This window comes from Petaurus breviceps, unplaced genomic scaffold (assembly GCF_028583685.1).
Source record: "Petaurus breviceps papuanus isolate PSGF00001 unplaced genomic scaffold, PetGlider_PUasm1.0 688, whole genome shotgun sequence".
Taxonomy (NCBI): Eukaryota; Metazoa; Chordata; class Mammalia; order Diprotodontia; family Petauridae; genus Petaurus; species Petaurus breviceps.
The window spans coordinates 5,683,923-5,702,051 of NW_027186457.1; the positions used below are offsets into that span (position 1 = coordinate 5,683,923).

General features: G+C 40.2%; 1 protein-coding gene and 1 pseudogene across 2 annotated transcripts in view; both read right to left on the minus strand.

Annotated features, from left to right (window-relative positions):
- SERPINE2 (serpin family E member 2) overlaps positions 1–18,129 on the minus strand; it is an 81,104-nt gene that overhangs the window by 50,910 nt on the left and 12,065 nt on the right. The window lies entirely within an intron of this gene.
- On the minus strand, positions 4,998–7,650 carry LOC138174240 (intraflagellar transport protein 57 homolog pseudogene; annotated as a pseudogene).

Here is an 18,129-nt window from a genome sequence, read left to right on the forward strand (position 1 = left end):
GTCTCCCTCTTTGCAATCTTTCTCCTCTCCAATCCCATCTACCACACAAAAATACAAGTTTTAAAATTTTTGTTATTCTGTCCTTTAATGCCCCCCCAAAATGGATAAGCCTATATGCAAAAAAAGATGATTGCCCATAAAACTACAAATCACCATTACATATGCATCACTTAAAAAAAAAGTATGTAACAAATTCAAAAGGCTACTTTCAAAGCTTTCCTGCTAGTATGTTTCCTTCTGAACTTCCCTGTCTTTTGTACATTTTCTTTAAGCTGCTCCAATGTTTTCTTTCACTTTTTTTGGCAACACTTCCACAGGTCCTCTTAATCCTCTCCCTATCCCATTAGATGAAAACAAAAACCCCAAACACTTATAATAAACCTAGTCAAGCTAAACAAACCATTGTCTGAAGATGTGAGGCTCATCCCACACTCTTGAATCCATCACCCCTCTGGCAGGATCTTGAGTCCTCTGGAGTCCCGATTAATCCATTCCCTTGCTCAGAGTTCTTAAATCTTTCCAAGGTGTCTTTATAATGTTGTTGCTACTGTACAAAGCATTTTTTCTATTCTCTTCACTTCATTCTGCTTTTGCTTGTGCATGGCTTCCCAGGTTTCTCTGAAACTGTTCCTTTCATCATTTCTCAGAATGCAGTAAAATTCCATTATATTCATATAGTACAATTTGTTCAGCCATTACCCAGCTAATGTATCTGCAATGCTTAGCATTGTGTCTGGAACATAGTAGGTGCTTAGTAAGTTTTTCTTAACTGACTAATGAGTACCACCTTTGTTTCCACGTCTAAGTTACAAGAAGCTGCTATAAATGTTGGTATTATCTATCTAGGTCCTTTTAATCTTCCTTCGATCTCTTTGAGTAGAGGGTATTCACAATCTGGTGACATTTGGGGTCAATTCCAAATTATCTTCCAGAATGGCTAGACTCCCTCAATAATATATTATTATGCCTGTCTTCCTATATCTCCTCCAATGATCATAATTTTTTCTGTTTTTCCACTGCTCATGCAAAGGGTGTAAGGTAGAAGCTCAGCATTATTTTAATTTGCATTTCTCAAAGTACTAGTGATTTGGAGGGTTTTTTCCCCCCATACTACCGTTAAAAGTTTGGACTTCTTCCTTTCAGAACCATTTGTTCACATCTTCTGACCATTTATCACTTGGAGAATGACTCTTGTTCCTTATATACCTTGGATAGCAAACCTTTCTCAGAGAAATTTTATGCAGTTTCTCCTCCTCCCCCCTCCCCCTCCCAGTTTAGTTATTTCCCTTCTAATTTTAACTGCATGCATTTTGTATGCAAAAACACTGCAATTTTCATTAATCAAAATTGCCCGTTTTATCTCAGGTCACTTTACATATGTAAAATGCTTTGTAAAACTCATAGTGCTATATTATTTTAGCTTAGTTGTCATTGTCCTTCATTTCTGAAGAGGACCAATGACATCACAGAGTGGTAACTTGACTCATGAATGAATTGGATTTAAGTGAGAAAGAGCTGTACAAAGTTGTCGGCCTCACTCTTTCCTCCATAGTCATCACAGTCCATTGGCAAGACAATTGGAAAAGGCCTGGGATGCAGGGGATGACCTTCATCTCTGAAGTCTGACCAAGCCCTAAGGTCTCCACAGTGCCTGCTTCCATCACCTTCCTGGTCACTGGAACAAATTGGTCTCATCCTTTCATTCCACTTGAGGGAGTCTTCACATACTTGGGGTAGACATCCCCCTAACTCACCGATGGGTTCAAGGTCTGTTGGTTACTTTCCACCTGGTTTAGCCCATCTGCTGAGATGATTTTACTGGGGTGTGGCTGCTGAACATGGTACAGCTTCTTGGAGCTACAGGTGAAAGTTGGGTGAGATGGACAGCAGAAGTGAATGAGTGCCCCTGAGAAGGGCTGGGCAAGCCCTCACACTGGAGGTGCTAGTCCTCCCTAAATACCCCACGAACTAAGACAACAGAGGCTTCATAGTCTATTTAACTACCTCAGGTAAGGGCCTTCACTTCTGGGGCTCCAAGGCCTCATCTGAAAAACAAGGTACTTGAACAAATGGTCTCAAGATAATTTCCAGCTTTGAAATTCTTTGATTCTAGTTCAACCTCAACCTAAAATGTCGCTCTGGTCAGATGAGTTTAGGAACATGAACACAGCAGGATCTGATTCCATTTTCATCTCTCCTTAGCTACCAAGCACACTGCCTGCAGTTTTTCCTGAGTAATAACAGCCAATCCTCACAGCAACAGCTTTCCCTTCAGGAAGAGATCAGTTCTTACTGTGGGATCCTGCGCAAACCACTTAATCTGTTTGCCTCAGTTTCCTCAACTGTAAAATGGGGATAATAATAGCACCCATCTCCCAGGGTTGTTGTTAGGACCAAATGAGATAATAATTTTAAGTGGCTGACATGTAAGTGCTTTGCAATTTTTTTTTTTTTTTGCTTTTTGGAGGGGGAAGGCAGGGCAATTGGGGTTAAGTGACTTGCCCAAGGTCACATAGCTAGTTTTTGTGTTAAATGTCTGAGGCCATATTTGAACTCAGGTCCTCCTGACTCCAGGGCCGGTGCTCTATTCACTGTACCACCTAGCTGTCCCTACAAATTTTTTTAAAAGCTCTTTTGGGACTTTTCCTGTGTTTATATTACATTTCCTTTGAAATAAAGGGTTTTCTCTTTAAAAGAAATCACAAAACCCTGGGTTTATGTCTTTCAAATGTCAAAGCCTTCCCCTAAAAAAGTCATTAGTCATATAGGTGTGGCATCAGGAGCAGTGGCTAAGGAATTCTGATTCTTACTGGCTAGCTATGTGACCTTGGGGAAATGAATCACTTATCTTTTGGGCCTCAGGTTTCCTCATCTGTAAAATGAGATTTTTTAAAATTCATTCGTTTTAGTTAGGTGATTTCTAAGGACTCTTCCAGTTCTAAGTCAATGATCCCAGGTTCCATGATCCTGACAGGTTAGCTACCTAGCAGCAAACATTTCCTATTCCACGTCCTTGACTTCCAGGAATATGGGGAAATCCTCAGAAGTCCAAAGGTACTTTTCTTTTTTTCAAAGTACTTTGTGGACTAGGAATGGCCCTAATCCCCTGAATCAAAAACCTTGTTATCCCTATTTGCAAAAAGACTACTGAAAATGCATAAAGTAATCCCCAATGCTGGGATCACAAGCAGATGTTCCTTTTAGAAAAGCACTCTCAGCTGGAGATTGGAACAGTGTAGGCGGGGCTGGGGGTTGGTAACAGAATTTTCTTCTGGGAAGGGCAATCTGTGTTTTCTAGGTGTTTTATAAATCGAACTGTAGCTAAATGGGCTCAGGTGTTTGCTGGGCAAAATACTGCATCAAACCACTTTACCACCCCACCCAACCCCCATTCTATTTTAAATTTATGCTGGTACCACTATGGGGCGTGGATGAGTTGAGAGGCTCCAATGGATCAACCAAGAGCATTTATTAAACTGTCCCTATGTGTTAAGTACTGAGCTAAGTGCTGAGGAAACATATGGTGGTGGTGAATTGTGTGGTTCGTCCTTCGTTCTGGAAGAGGACCATGACATCAGGAAGATGATGCCATGACTTGCAACTGAATTGGATTTGAGTGAGGGCGAGCTGGGCAGTCACAAGCCTCACTTTCTCCTCCAGGGCCATCTGGGTCCAGTGGCCAGGACAACTTGAGATGACCCCAGGGGAAACAAATACAAGCAAAGAAGACAGTCCCTACTATCAAGGAGTTTATAATGGAGGGAAACAGCACATAAAGGGGAGATGATGGAAAGTGGTTTGGGGGTGGGGAGAGAGGAGACTCCTGGGGAGGAGGTGGTGAATGAACTTCTCCAGAAGAGTGTCAAGTCAGGAGAGAAGAGAGCATGACTGGGCGAGGAATCATAGCATTGGTGGACTCCTGAAGGCAGGGCTAGGGGAGATGGGCAGGGATGGGGAAGAGAAACCAATGCACAGGTATCTTCCAAAGATAATATTTCAAGGGATCAGATCCATGGAACCTTGGAGGTCACCTAGAAACCCCTTGCTCAAACGTCCACTTGACACCCTCTAGTGATAGGGAAACACTTCTTCTTGAGCCAGCTCATATGTTTTTTGTTTTTTTTTAAAGCAATCAGGGTTAAGTAACTTGCTCCAGGTTACACGGCCAGTTATTTCTGGGTGTGGTGCTGAGTATCTGAGCCCAGATTTGATCCAGGTCATCCCGACACTGGAGCCGGTGCTCTTACTTGCTGAGCTACCTGGCTGCCCCTAAGCAACTGGGGTTAAGTAACTTGCTCAAGGTTACACGGCCAGTTATTTCTGGGTGTGGTGCTGAGTGTCTGAGCCCGGGATTCGATCTCCAGGTCTTCTCAACACTGGAGCCGGTGCTCTTACTCGCCGTGCTACCTGGCTGCCCCAAGCCAGCTCACATGTTTAAGATTTTCTCCCTTATATCTAGCCTAAAAGCAGTCTCCCATTGCTCCTAGTTCTTCTCTCTGGGGCCATGCAAAGTGCGTCCAATCTCTTTCTTCCACATAACAGTCTACTACTTTTAGGAACATAGAGCTAAAAGGGATCTTGGAAGTAACCTAGTTTAAACCTCCCATTTTACAAGTGAGGAAACTGAGGCTCAGAGAAAGTCAATGACTCAACCCAGGTCACAGAATGAGTTAGTGGTGCTTCAAGGACAGAACTCAGAACTCCTAGCCTTGCCAATGCTTTTTGTCAACTCATTTCCTCATGTATGATTTGTATCTCTTCCTTCCCTCCAATCCAAATCCAGCTTATCCAGTATTGGATAATGTTTCAACTCCAAAGGCAAAACTGATGTTGAGATATGGGTCATGATTCATTTGCCAGAGAAGTGGCAAGAATAGGTTATATGTATAACTTTTATACTTTAGGTCATTGAGAGGGATAAACTTGGGACTTAGGCACTAGCAATGAGGTGCAGCGAGAGGAGGGGAGGTGTGGAAAGCAGGAGAGCTCTCACATAGGAGGTGGCATCTGAACTAAGCATTGAAGGAAACTAAAATTTTTGACAGGCAGAAGGAGAAAATACATTCCAGGCATAGACACTTTAATTAATCTTTACCAATGATAAGATCCATCCTAGAGGGAAACTACTTTCTTGAACTAAAATAGCTACTAAACAAACAAAGAAGAAATAAAATTAATGAATTTAATTAACAAATCTAAATTAAAAACAGCCTCTGTAATAAAGAGGTAATAATATCATTGGACACTTGGCTCAACATGAGTTCTGTAAGGGGAAAACATACTAGGTTAGAGATCACTGATGGGTAAACAAGCATGGAAGGAGGGGGAAGGAAGGAAGGGAAAATGTAATTCATGAAGACTTTCAAAATGTTGACAAAATTTGCCAAAGACTATTAATAAATTTGAGACATCAACAAACTTGGAAAGGCAGAGGAGGGAGGAAATAATTTGTCATGGGGCAGTCAGTTTTAGATTAGAAGTATAAACAGTAAAGTACTCAAGGTTTGTGTTAGAACCTACTTTTTCTACCATTTTTAGAAGTGGTTTGTTGTAGGTTAAGCAGGGTAAAATCTCAGAGCTTGAAGATGATGCTTAGCTTTTCAACGCAGTAAAGTAATGAGCTGCCAATGACAGAGGAACTTTCAAGGAGATCTCTAGAAGTTCAAACTGACAGAAAAATGAGAGATGAGTTTGAATGTGGCAGTACTCACAAAGGCAGCTCATTGTGCTTCCCATACTACTGCTCCAGGATATACATCAACAGTTGTTTCAACTGATTTTTATATGGGTGTGATTTCTGGTCCCCACTCCATCTTCCATTAGATACATGTCAACTTCTGAAAGCCCTTCCTAAAGTTTGATTACCAGAACTGCACACAAAACTCTCGATGTGGTCTGACTGAGACAAGGGAGTATACCAGAATTCAGTGAAAAGAATATTATTCTGAACTTGACCATCCTCAGATGAGCATTCCATAGAAAGAGAAAAAATAAGAGTATTGGACATGAAACCACCAATCTCTATTCTCACAGCTTGTACTGTTTTCCATCAATTTTCCTACTGATCACAAAAAGTGAACTGTAAATTTGTTCAATGTTTACTCTTACATAACCCCCCTCTTTTAGCACTTTCCCTATAAGTTATAATAGGAAATCAGCTGTTGCTGTTTGTTCTTCATTTTTTTTTAAGAATTTCTAATTATTTTATTAAAATTATATTCCATCTCAAAATCAAATTCACCATCACACAATGTATGTGAATATATATGTATACATACAAGAATAAGGTATCTTAGACTTTCTGATAACGTTCAGTGAGGTATAATAATTGTTTTTTAAATTAAGCAATATGAAATATAATTGGACTTAAGAAAAAACTGAGCAGAGAACAAAGTACAATAGATTTTAATAAGAACCTATTGCAGATTCTGGAATGATTGTTGCATGCATATCCCTAGTCATATTTGACTTCTCCTTTAGTTTTGCCTGGAGTAATGTGTGTTCCACTACACCAATTCTAATGTTCATTTGGACTGTTTCTTGCTTCAGTTTGGTTAAGCTCTGTTTAATCTTTACCAAAGGAGCACCATCAGTCATGCTGCTGCCCTTTTCTTCCATTTCCTGTTTTACCTTTTCTAATTCTTCTGTAATCTCAGAAAGAATTCTAGTTCTTTCAGTTACTCCTCCATTTGCCTGCTGGTATCTTTCCCTCACCTCACTCAGCTGGGCTTGAGCAGCACGATACTCTTGAATCAAGTGCTCAAGCTGATTGTTGATGTATTTTTCTCGGCTGCTGATCTTTTCCAGGGTCCTACTGATCTCATTATGGAGTTTGTCCAAAAATCCCTTTGTCTCTTTTCAAGCAGATTCAATCTCACTTTTGTATCGATGCATTTGGTCCACATGGATTCTCCAGTCCTTATTGTCAGTCCAAATCATGACTTTCAGTTGTGGTAGTACACGTTCCACTTCTAGATTCCATTCTGTAGCATCTGTTCTAACATTCCAAAATATCTTCTTGTTTGGCAGACTCGTTCATATCCAATTGGTAGGTCTGTGCTTTTAAAACATTGAGATCAATAAAGTTTTCTTCATTGTCAGTCTCCTCTTCCACAATTTCTTCCTCTACTTTTATTTACTGTCAATTCTACATCATCTTCTGGAACTGTTTCTTCTTCTAATTCTTCTACTGGGTATACTGGCCTTTTCCAACTGAAATCAACATATTTTCATATTTATATATGCTCTCCATGACCTGACTTTAATTTTGATGGAGGAAAATCTGCAGACCTCCCAAATGATCGAAGCTCAGATAATATATTAGATATTGCTGCATTGGGGTCATCATATTCCTGTGGCTGTTCAAAGGGGCATCCTGCTTTATTAATTAGCCAAGCAGCAAGAGTGCAAAACATGTAAAACTGTTCACCTGGGTTGGTAGGCAAAGTAAAATAAAGACTAGACAGGGGCTTCAGGTCGTTTCTGTGCAAGATCTCCTTTTTGCAGCGCAGCACCTTCAGCTTCTCCACTAGGTCTTCTATCACCACGAACACATGGGTAGGCCGCGCAGGAGCCCAGCTCCAAGTACATACCCTCCCCAGCCGTGTCCCCTATGCCTACCGGCAACACCATGGCCACGGCCACAGCCATTTCTGCGGGGGAAAGGGAAAGGAGTGAGGGAGTGGGGGGAGGGGGGACAACCGGTCCGAGTCCGGGGCTGAGTGGCCCAACGACCTCCCCAGCAGGGCCTGGCTCAATTCTGCCCTTAACTCTGGGTGCCACCATCGCCTGGCAATGTGTCAACCTCCGATGACACCACGCCCCCATTCTCTATTTTTCATTCATGACATCATGAATGACTAATGTTGTGATTTGCCCAAAGTAAGACCAGATGAATATCTAATGTTTTTGATTACTATCTGGAGTTTTGAAGTAGAGGGGAGGAAGACTATTACTCCAGCAGTGAAGGGAGGAGAAAGGGCAGAGAGAAGGTTTGCAAGAAAGGGGATTATTGACCAGGTCTATACTTACCAGGACAGGGCTAGGAAGGATTCAGGTCCACAAAGGAGCACATGACAGTGAGATCTAAGTTTTTCCAATGCCAGTTGATACCAGGAATAAATTTCCAGTTATTTATGGAGCTCTTTCTCTTCTCTAAGAATCCCTGGGGCACATTTTATATTTTGTGGCATATCTGGTGCTATTTTCGTTATGATTTAATGAGGGTTTTATATCATTCCTCCCGCCCCCTTTCTGATACCTTTGAACATGGGAATTCTGCCTATATTAATTCTGCCTTTGGCAACAAAGTTTCTGACAACCAAGTTTGGGCAAATTACTTCCCCTCTCTGAGTCTCACTTGCTTTAAGTACTGAATGAGGGCCTTGACTAGATGAATTCTAAAGTCCCCTTTCTACTCTGGCAATCTAGGATTCTTCGAGGACATCGTTTCACCAGAGCACTGGTATCATAAGCAGGTCTCATTGCTAGCACAGTGGGGAAAAACACAAGGCAAAACACACGTGTCTCAAATCACCTACTTAGCCATGATGTGGCTTCATTTAAAGCCAGAGGCAAAAATGTTTCATTAAGATTTTTCATGAAGTGAAACATTAGCAATGTCATTCACACCTTTGGATTACCCAAAGACTTGTAACCAGTAAGGCTGTTGTCCCTTATAAGGTCTTAAATTTACTCACTTTTTCACTGGGAAAAGGTGGCAGTCTCTGGCCAATCCTGTACACAAATGAGGAGAAAGAGCTGCTAATTTATCCAGAAAATGTAGTGAAGCCTGAGTCTGGATCATCCAGTGTCAAAAGTGAAATTTACATGCAAAAAGCTATGTTTGCATGTATAAGCTATAGCCATTATAAATAAATGGGAGGGAAGGCAATATCCATGAGGGAGACCAGGAAAAGCCTTTGCAGAAGGTGCAAGACCTGTGATTTCAGAAACTTCCTCTACCCATGCAGCGCCTTCTCACCAATCTATAGGCTGAGCTGCCTGAGAGCCCCGAGAAGTTAAATGATAAGCCCAGGGTTATATGGCCAGCATAAGTCAAAGGTGGTACCAGACCTTTGAGGTCAGCTCTGTCCATTACAATACACTGCCTCAATTATATCTCAGAAACTAACTCAGAAAAGGTGGTGATCCAGCTGGGAAGCCTAGATGGTCACTGTTCTCTAGCAAACAGCTATCGCTCCCATTTTACATGGTGCTGTGTTTAGACGCTGCCCCTCATCATCCAATTGGCTACTTGTTAAAAGTCTGTGTGACCCTGGGTAAGTTATTTACTCTCTAGGGGTTCCAGGGAGCTAAGTCAAGTGTCATGAGTCTTTGTGTCATGGTGGCAGCCTTTGGTAGTATGGTGAAACCTACTGACCCCCTCCTCAGAATGTTTTTAAATGGATAAAATAAAATATATAAGATTATGAAAATAAATCAATTATTGCATCAAAATGTGGATATATATGGATATATATATATATATATATATTTTTTTTTTTTTTTAAAGGACAAAAGCAAGTTTGAGGATCCCAGGCTAAGAGTCCTTCCCTATTCTAGGACTGTTTCTTTTTTCTTTTTCTTTCTTTTTTTGCTTTTTGGAGGTGGGGAAGGCAGGGCAATTGGAGTTAAGTGACTTGCCCAAGGTCACACAGCTAGTAAGTGTTAAGTATCTGAGGCCAGACTTGAATTCAGGCCCTCCTGACTCTAGGGCCAGTGCTCTGTTCATTGTGCCACCTAGCCACCCCTAGGACTAAGTTTCAAAGAGAATATAGACCTGCATTAATAGGGAGAATTCCTTAGACCAAAGAAATCACCGGTCGAGTCACTATCCCTGTGTAGCACAAACCCATGCTCTCAATAGTGGAACTTAGCACAGGCTGCCCAAGTGGCTGGAATATACACCCTCCTCAATTCCAATTCAGCCTTTTCCAGTTCTAGCTTCCTGCAAGGGTAGCTGCTGGCTCCAGATGCTACAAGGGCCCTTCCTGATGCCCTGGGTGCTTGTTCCCTCCTCAAACTACATTGGATTTAATCGTCCTACTACAATGTTGGATGCTCCAGCCTAGCCCTAGACCCAGCTAATTCCTAAAACTCACACAACTCACATACACATTGCTCATTATATCCTGGGTCCTTGGCTGTCCTTTCCACAGACTATTTGTAACCAAAGGCAATGGCACAGGACATCTAGCTAGCTACCTGGCAAGCCTTGGCATGACCCAAGGAAGGACAATGCACAGTGTACAGTGCTTAGTGATAAATTTTTTTGGTGCTAGATGAGAGGGTTTTGTTTTGTTTTTGTGTGTGTGTGTCTCAGACCCCTTTGGCAGTCTGTTGAAGCCTATAAACCCCTTGTCAGAAAAAATGCTTTTAAAAAAACATAAAATATACAGGAGTAAGAAGAAACAATTATATTAAAAGACTTATCAAAATAGTATTTTAAAAATTCATAGACCTAAGATTAAGAACCTCTGTACTAGGTCAATTAGGTCTCTCTACGTTCTCTCATTCTTTCTGACAAATTTAAACTTAGCCATTCTCCACTTATTCCAGCCGGTAATAAATAATCTTGATATAAAAATATTACACATCCAGAGTTCATACCAAGTGAGTGCTAGTCTGAACCTCAAAAGTCCCTAAATATCCACACTGCTCAAAAAGAATGTGAAGATACTTTGGGAAACTGGATGATTATGGAAAGAACCTTTGGTCCTATTCATTGACTGATCCTGATATCAAACATGACCTTGAACAAGCCTCTCATGGACTTTCTTGTGCCCAAGTCTGGACAAAGAAGGCAACAGCATTTTCATAAATTGGTGGGGTCCAATATTACATAGATTCATTAGATTTAAAATAAGTATATAAAGAACTTTGTGCTCAAATATTCACTACAACTCCTGGGTCCTTAGAAAATAAAACAAATTGGTTGTAAAGTTTATATGTGAGAATTAGGAAATGCTTGTTTTCTCAAAAGACAGAAGGAAACATGTTCTCACCAAATCTGGTCTACCCTCTAGTATTTACCTTTTGCCCCTCACCCTATTTATTGCCTCTTCCAATTTCTCCTAAGTCAACTCAGAGGGTCTCAGACTTCCAAGAAGCCTCCTGAAATGAGGCCAGTTCAAAGGGATCACTTCCTTCTCTGAATTCCTGAAGCACAGATTACACTATTCAAACTGGCACTTCATATAGGCCAACCTGAATTATTTAAATGTTGCACACTGGTTCATATTGTCTCTGCAAATACAGAGACATGTATGTAGGCTACTTGGCAGTGGAACTTTCTCATCTAGACTTCCAGGCCAAAGGGAAGCTCAAACTTTCCTTACACTGCTCCTTCATTTATTTATTTGTTTGTTTGTTTCCCCCGGGGGTGGGAGAGGCAGTTGGAGTTAAGTGACTTACCTAGGATCATAGAGCTAGTAAGTATCTGAGGCTGAATTTGAACTCCGGTCCTCCTGATTCCAGGACTGGCCTTCTCTCCATTGTGCCATCTAACTGCCCCACAATGCTCCTTTCTACATAGTCTACAATTCAGCAACATCAGCTTTCCTATTGCTTCTTGCCTGGCTCTCTGCCTTTTCTACAGTTGCCCCCTCTGCCAGGAATGTTCTCCCTTCTCACCTCCACCTCCTCGCTTCCTTTAAGACTTGGCTCCAATCCCACCTCCTGCCAGAGGCTCTTCCAGGTCTCCCTCACCTGTACTGCTTTCCAAGATGATCTCCCATTTCCACTGGATGTAGTTCATCCGTACACGGTTGTTTGCATGTTGTTTCCCCCATTATAATGTGAGTTCCTGGAGGGCAGGGACCAAGCTTTTGCCTTTCTTTGTGTCCCAGTGCACTCAGTACTATGTCTGCCACATAGTAAGTGATTAATAAATGCTTGTTGACTGACCAAACTATTCATCAGTTATTCTGAAATAGCCTAGCTGGCCTCAGTAGGTAATGGGCAGGGACAGGAGTCAGGAGAACCTAACTTTCTAAGTCCAAATCTGGCTTCAGACATTTACTAGTTATGTGACCCTAGGCAAGTCACTTAACTATTTTTGCCTCAGTGGCCTCATCTGAAAAATGAACTGGAAAACAAAATGGTGAACCACTCCAGTATCTTTGTGACCGCAAACAGGGTCACAAAGAGTCAGACATAAATGAAATAACTGAACAAAACATGCATTATCTCTATGTATATGTGTGTGTGGCACACACACGTCTTGAGATAGGTCTTCCACAGGCCTCCAAGGCCAGGTCTCCTTCCATTACATCAGGCTGCATTAACATACATATCTCTATATATAATACATATGTAATGTATAACATTACAAAATACATATATATAATACCCATTATAATAATATAGTGTATAACACCAGACACTGTCCCTCATTATCCAATTGGCTACTTTTAAAAAAGGCTGTGTGAGACTGGGCAAACAAATCCCAGGTCCAGTCCCTTTCCCTGTGCAATACAAACCTATGCTCTAGAATGTGGAGCTTGGTACAGGCTGTCAATAATTACTATATAATAATTACATAATAGGATGTATAAAACAATTATATATAACTATATAAATAATTACAATATGTATATATATATACTAATTATTATATAATAGATATATGCATTATATATTTATAGAATTTTATTATTTGGAGAATTATTATTTGTAATTATATAACCTATATATTAATATAGAACACTTATGTGTATGTGTATGTATGTATGTATGTATGTATATGTGTATATATGTATGAATGCAGCTTGGTATAATGGAAAGAGATCTGGTCATGGAGTCCCACAGAAGACCTTTATTAGTGGGGTGACCTTGGGCTATCTGTTACCTTTTCAACTCCAGGCAACTCTTAAGTAAGTTACAGAGGGTTTGCCACTCTGCATTGTAGATGGAGTTTCTACACACTAATTCAGGTGTGGACCTGTCCCCAGCCTCTGAAAACAACATTTTCATATATATACAAAGTTTAAAATAACGAAATATAAATTTAGTAAGTTTTTTCATAATGTGTTGTCCATCTCAAAGCAAGTTTAGACTAAGATGAATGACTGTTGACATATTAACATTAAATAGGAGAAGCTGAGAACTGGAAGGAGCTTGAAGGTCATCTAGGTCAGTAGTCTGGGAACTTAGGTTTGGTTTTTTTTTATTTCAATAGAGAATTTAGCATAACTGGTATGTAACTTCCTCTGTAATCCTATGTGTTTTACTGTATGCATTTCATTTTAAAGTAAAGAAGAGGGCATAGGTTTCACCAATTGCCAAAGGGGTCCGAGGCAAAGAAAAGGTTAAGAAGCCCCGATCTAGTCCAATCTCTTCAATTTATAGGTGAGAAAATGGAGGTACACTGAGAGAGAAAAGTGATTCCTACACATGCAAAAAATCAAAAAACAAGAAACCACCCAAGGACCAAACAAAGACGGCAGTGTGGCATGGTATTAAGAGCGTCTGCCTAAGATTCAGAAAACCTGGGTTGGTTTTTTTTTTCATTTCAATCCTGCCATTTATTACCAGCCATTTGGCTTTGGACAAATCCCAACCTCTTTAATCCTGTTTCCTTTTCAATGGAACGTGGGTGAGGAGTAGAGTTGCGCTAAGTGATCTGTACGGTCCCTTATTGCTAACATTCCATGAGTCATGGCCAACTTTCTTCTTTACTATAGAAAGTCCTTTACTCATTGCTAAGAGCAATGCCAGCAGGTACTGAATCTCACTCCTTTTTCTATATCCCTTGGCCCCTGGCACAATGCTGTGCCCCAGACAGGACCCCAATGAGTCTTTGTTAAATCAAATACTTCAGTGTTGGTGTGTTAGAGTACCTAAGCGTGACTGGTTAGTAAACGTGTCTGTTTTACGGTTCTTTATAACTGTTTGGCTTCAAAAAAGACAGACAGACAAAAAACAGAGGGAGGACAAGAAGGAGGGAGACACACACAGAGAAAGAGACAGACACGGAGAGACAGAGACATATATATTACAGCCTCGATGCTCCTATATCTTTTGGTTTTGCACCATGCTCTAGAAAGATGCCATTTTGAAGAAGGAAGAGAATAAACTGTTCTTAAAAAAAAGAGAGAGATAAGCTAATCACTAATCACTGGCCTAGTAATCACTGTGGAGATAATTTCAGAGGAAGAACTATAGAGAATGGGTTGGAAACAAAAGGTGCCAAACTCTTCTTTCTAATTCTCCTTTTATGTGTGTTGTTCAGTCATTCCAGTCGTATCTGACTCTTCATGGCCCGATTTTGAGGTTTTCTTGGCCAAGATATTAGAGTGGTTTGCCATTTCCTTCTCCAGGTCATTTTACAGATGAGAAAACTGAGGCAAACAGGGTGAAGTGACTTGCCCAGGGTTGTACAGGTAGTAAATAAGACAACAAATCTCCACTTTGTAAACTCAATTTAAACAGCACCTTTGGGAAAAAAGTAAGTATCCAAATGCTTTTCCTCCTTCTGTGAACATTGTCATCTTTCATTTGGGAACCTTAAATCAAAAATCTGAAAAACAAAACTGTTGCACTTGGAATTTAGTTTGTCTGAAATAAAGCCCTCTTGGCTGAGGGGTACCTAGCTATCCAACGGATGAATGCAATACTTCTTTTTGTTAACTCAACATCCTCCCAACCATTTGTTCTGAATCTAGATGTCAAGATCTCTAAAAGTTCAAGTCCTAGAAGAGATCAAGCATTCTCTGCCAGGTTCAGTATCTTCTATCCAAAGACAGTCGGACTTAGCAGAGAATCACGCCACTCAATTCATAATGTGGGAAGCTGTCTTATAGTGGAGAACAGTGGATTTGGGGTCAGAAGACTTGTGTGTGAATACCACCTCTGTCATTTCCTTACAGTGTAACTTTGGCAAATCACCTAATTTCTCTGAACTTCAGTTTCTTTGCAGATAGGATGGGGCTAATACTGCCTGTTAGCATATTTAACATGTACAATGGAAAACATCAAATAAATAAATTTTACACAAAGTCAGAGGGTTTCTATTTGAAACATCAGGATAGGAAGTTTGTTTTTTAAGATAAAGAAAATTGTATATTCTGTCACTCTTTAAAATAGGTTAACATTTCCATAGGCTATCACCTTTAAGTAACTTCCAGTCCATTAATGTTTTGAGTAAGTTTTATGTGCTTTCTTACAAAAAATATACTCTGTATTCAAGCTTATACTACTGACAAAATCTAAAATGTGAGATTTTCCAGATGTTTGTTTACAGGTTAATATTTTATCAATTGCATTGAATCCCACAAAGCAGAATGTCCCATTCAAGGAAATACAGTCTTTCAAAAGAGATTAGTTTAACCATTCATACCAGAAAGACCAACTAGATGAAAAACAAATATTTCCTAAATAATGACATACAATTGGAGGACATTTCATTCATCTGTGTGTGTGTGTATCTATATCTTGGATGGGTGTTAGATTCAGAATTGAATAGGAGATTGGGCTAGATCACAGTTAGGAAATCAAACAGACCTTTCAATGATCCTGAGCTGCTTATTGCTTTATGGTTATTGATCACAGAAGAATAAAAATTTCAGGTGACCCAAAAGGCAATGTAAAGGTACATATAATAAGTTTAAGAAAGCTGTAGTATATTACTAAAGATGACTTGGGAGAAGCATTATAAAAAATGTCAGCATTAGCTGAACAAGAGGTAAGCCAGTCATTATTGAGAGTGAGAAGGAATGGATGGAGAGTCCAAATGATACAGTGGTGTCCTCTAAGCTGAACCAGAAGAAGCTCTCTACAAAGTAATTTGAATGAAAGATTGTTGTGTTTACCCTTAGTTCTTGAAGAGCACCATGGCATCAGGGAAATGATGACATGACTTGCAGTTGACATTGATTTGAGTGAGGGAGGGCTGTGCAAGGTCACCAGTCTCACTTTCTCCTCTGGAGCCATCTGGATCCAGTGACCTGATATTCATCAGGGTGACTGGAGATGACCCAGGATGCAGCAGAAAACCATGTCCCTTTTAGGTTAATGCCTTTTCAGGTACTCACTTAGTTAATAGGCCTCTTTAGGAAATGAGTCAAGGGATGGGACCTTTAATTTAAAAAAGAAAAAAAAAATCAAGCTGGGAGGGAAACTCTACTGACACAAGCAAACAAATCTGACTACATCCCACTGGGACTTAGTGGGATGAGACCTATAACTGGGATAGGATTCTAAAAGGATATGTCTTATTCAAAAAGAATAGGCTATGTGAAAGATGGGGAGTGGTCATGAATGTATAGAATATAACTATATATTTTAAAATATACTCATTGAAGAAATCTGGTAGAAGGAAGAAACATAGAAGAAAACATTTAGATGAAAATCAAATGAAGCAAAAAACAAGCATTAGAGCATACTCAAACATCCTAGAAATGAAAAGGAAATAGATGAGGCAATTTGGGGAAGGGATCACAGGCCTAGAAGAGAAGCACAATGCAGATATTTACAGATCCTGGAACTTTCTCTCTGACCAAAGAAAGGCAGCTAACAATTTTTTTACTTGCCTTTAGGATAATATAATCTCTCTCTCAAAAAAGGTATGAATCAGTAAAGGGAACTTCCATTCTGAATCTGACTGCTACCAATAATGGAAGAAATGGTTACTGGGATGGAAATAATGGAAATCTTAGGGGAGGAGGGAATGTCAAATTCGTTTTTCTCAGAATATGACAGAGTAGAGGGGAGTTGGATATGGTAAGCTGACTTTAAAGGACTCTTTCAAAGAAAGGCTAGGTAATTTCACATGGACTAAAAGGTACTGATGAAAACTCACAAAACTTTCAAGAATGAGATTGAGAACACAAAGTAAAACAATTGCAATGAGGAGGAAACAGGGAAATTGTATAAAGAGACCAATAAAGATGCAGAGGGAAATCAACCAACTTATATTTCTTAAAAAGACTGAACAAGATGGAAAATGAAGACAAATGTTAGGTATGATCCTATAAGAATTGTGTTTGGAATGCTAAAGTTCAGAATGACCTGTAGCGTAAGAAATGTTAGTCAACAAAATGAGATTTTTAACAAAACCTATATGAGGGGGAGGATAATCATAGAACTGATAGGGCTGCTGATGGTCAAGGTAATCAAGGTGGATTACCCAAGGATAATGGGTAAGGGAGAGAGGGCAGAACTGCTGAACTCTTACTTTGATTCTGTTTTATCTGCCAAGGAAGATGTCTGAAGACTGGAAAGGAGAAATAAAAAATAACTAATAGAGATCTGATATCCAAGAGATGTAGAGAGAGTTAGACAGTAACCTGGTTGTAACTGTAAGTTACAGAGAGTAGCTGTGAGAGAGCACCTGGCTGCCACTGATGAGTACAAGTCACCAAGCCTAATATCCCTGGGCTTTGAACTGGAAGATCTGATGAAACACTGTCAGTGATCTTTGCAAAACCATGAAGAATGGAAGAGAGATATCAATTAATTGAAGAATTTACTGATAAAAAAAATCTATAGGGGCAGGTAGGTGGTGGCACAATGAATAGAGCACCAGCCCTGGAGTCAAGAGGACCTAAGTTCAAATCCAGCCTCAGACAATTAACCCAAAAACTAGCCATGTGACCTTGGGCAAGTCACTTAACCCCAATTGCCCTCCAGAAAGCAAAAAAAAAAATTCTATAAACCATAATGCTAGTGAGTTTGATTTCAATTCTTGACAAAATTCTAAAACATGCTATTAAGGAGTTGACTAGAAAAGTGATAATCCCAAAGAGCTTCATCAGGAATAGGCCATATCAGCTATTAAGGACTAGTAAGGGGTCCCCTGAACTTGTCTTGTTGAGTTGCCATATTTTCCAGAAACACTGGACCCAGAGCATGCAAGAGGCCCTGAATGTGTCAAAGATGACACCCCCCCAGCTGATATAATTTGCTATTTGTACCCTAAGCTGGATTCCCTGTGTGCCCTTGGGAGGCAAGACAGGCACCAGCCAGTCTGTGCCAGGCTGAGAAAAACACTTGTGCAACTGGTATCCTTTGCAGATAAACAGACCCTCCTATCTTCATAGTCCACTCTAGGCAGTTCCCAAGGAAAAAGAATGTGGCTTTTGCCATCACCTTGCTGTTCCACTTGGGGAGGGGCTACTTTCCCCTCCC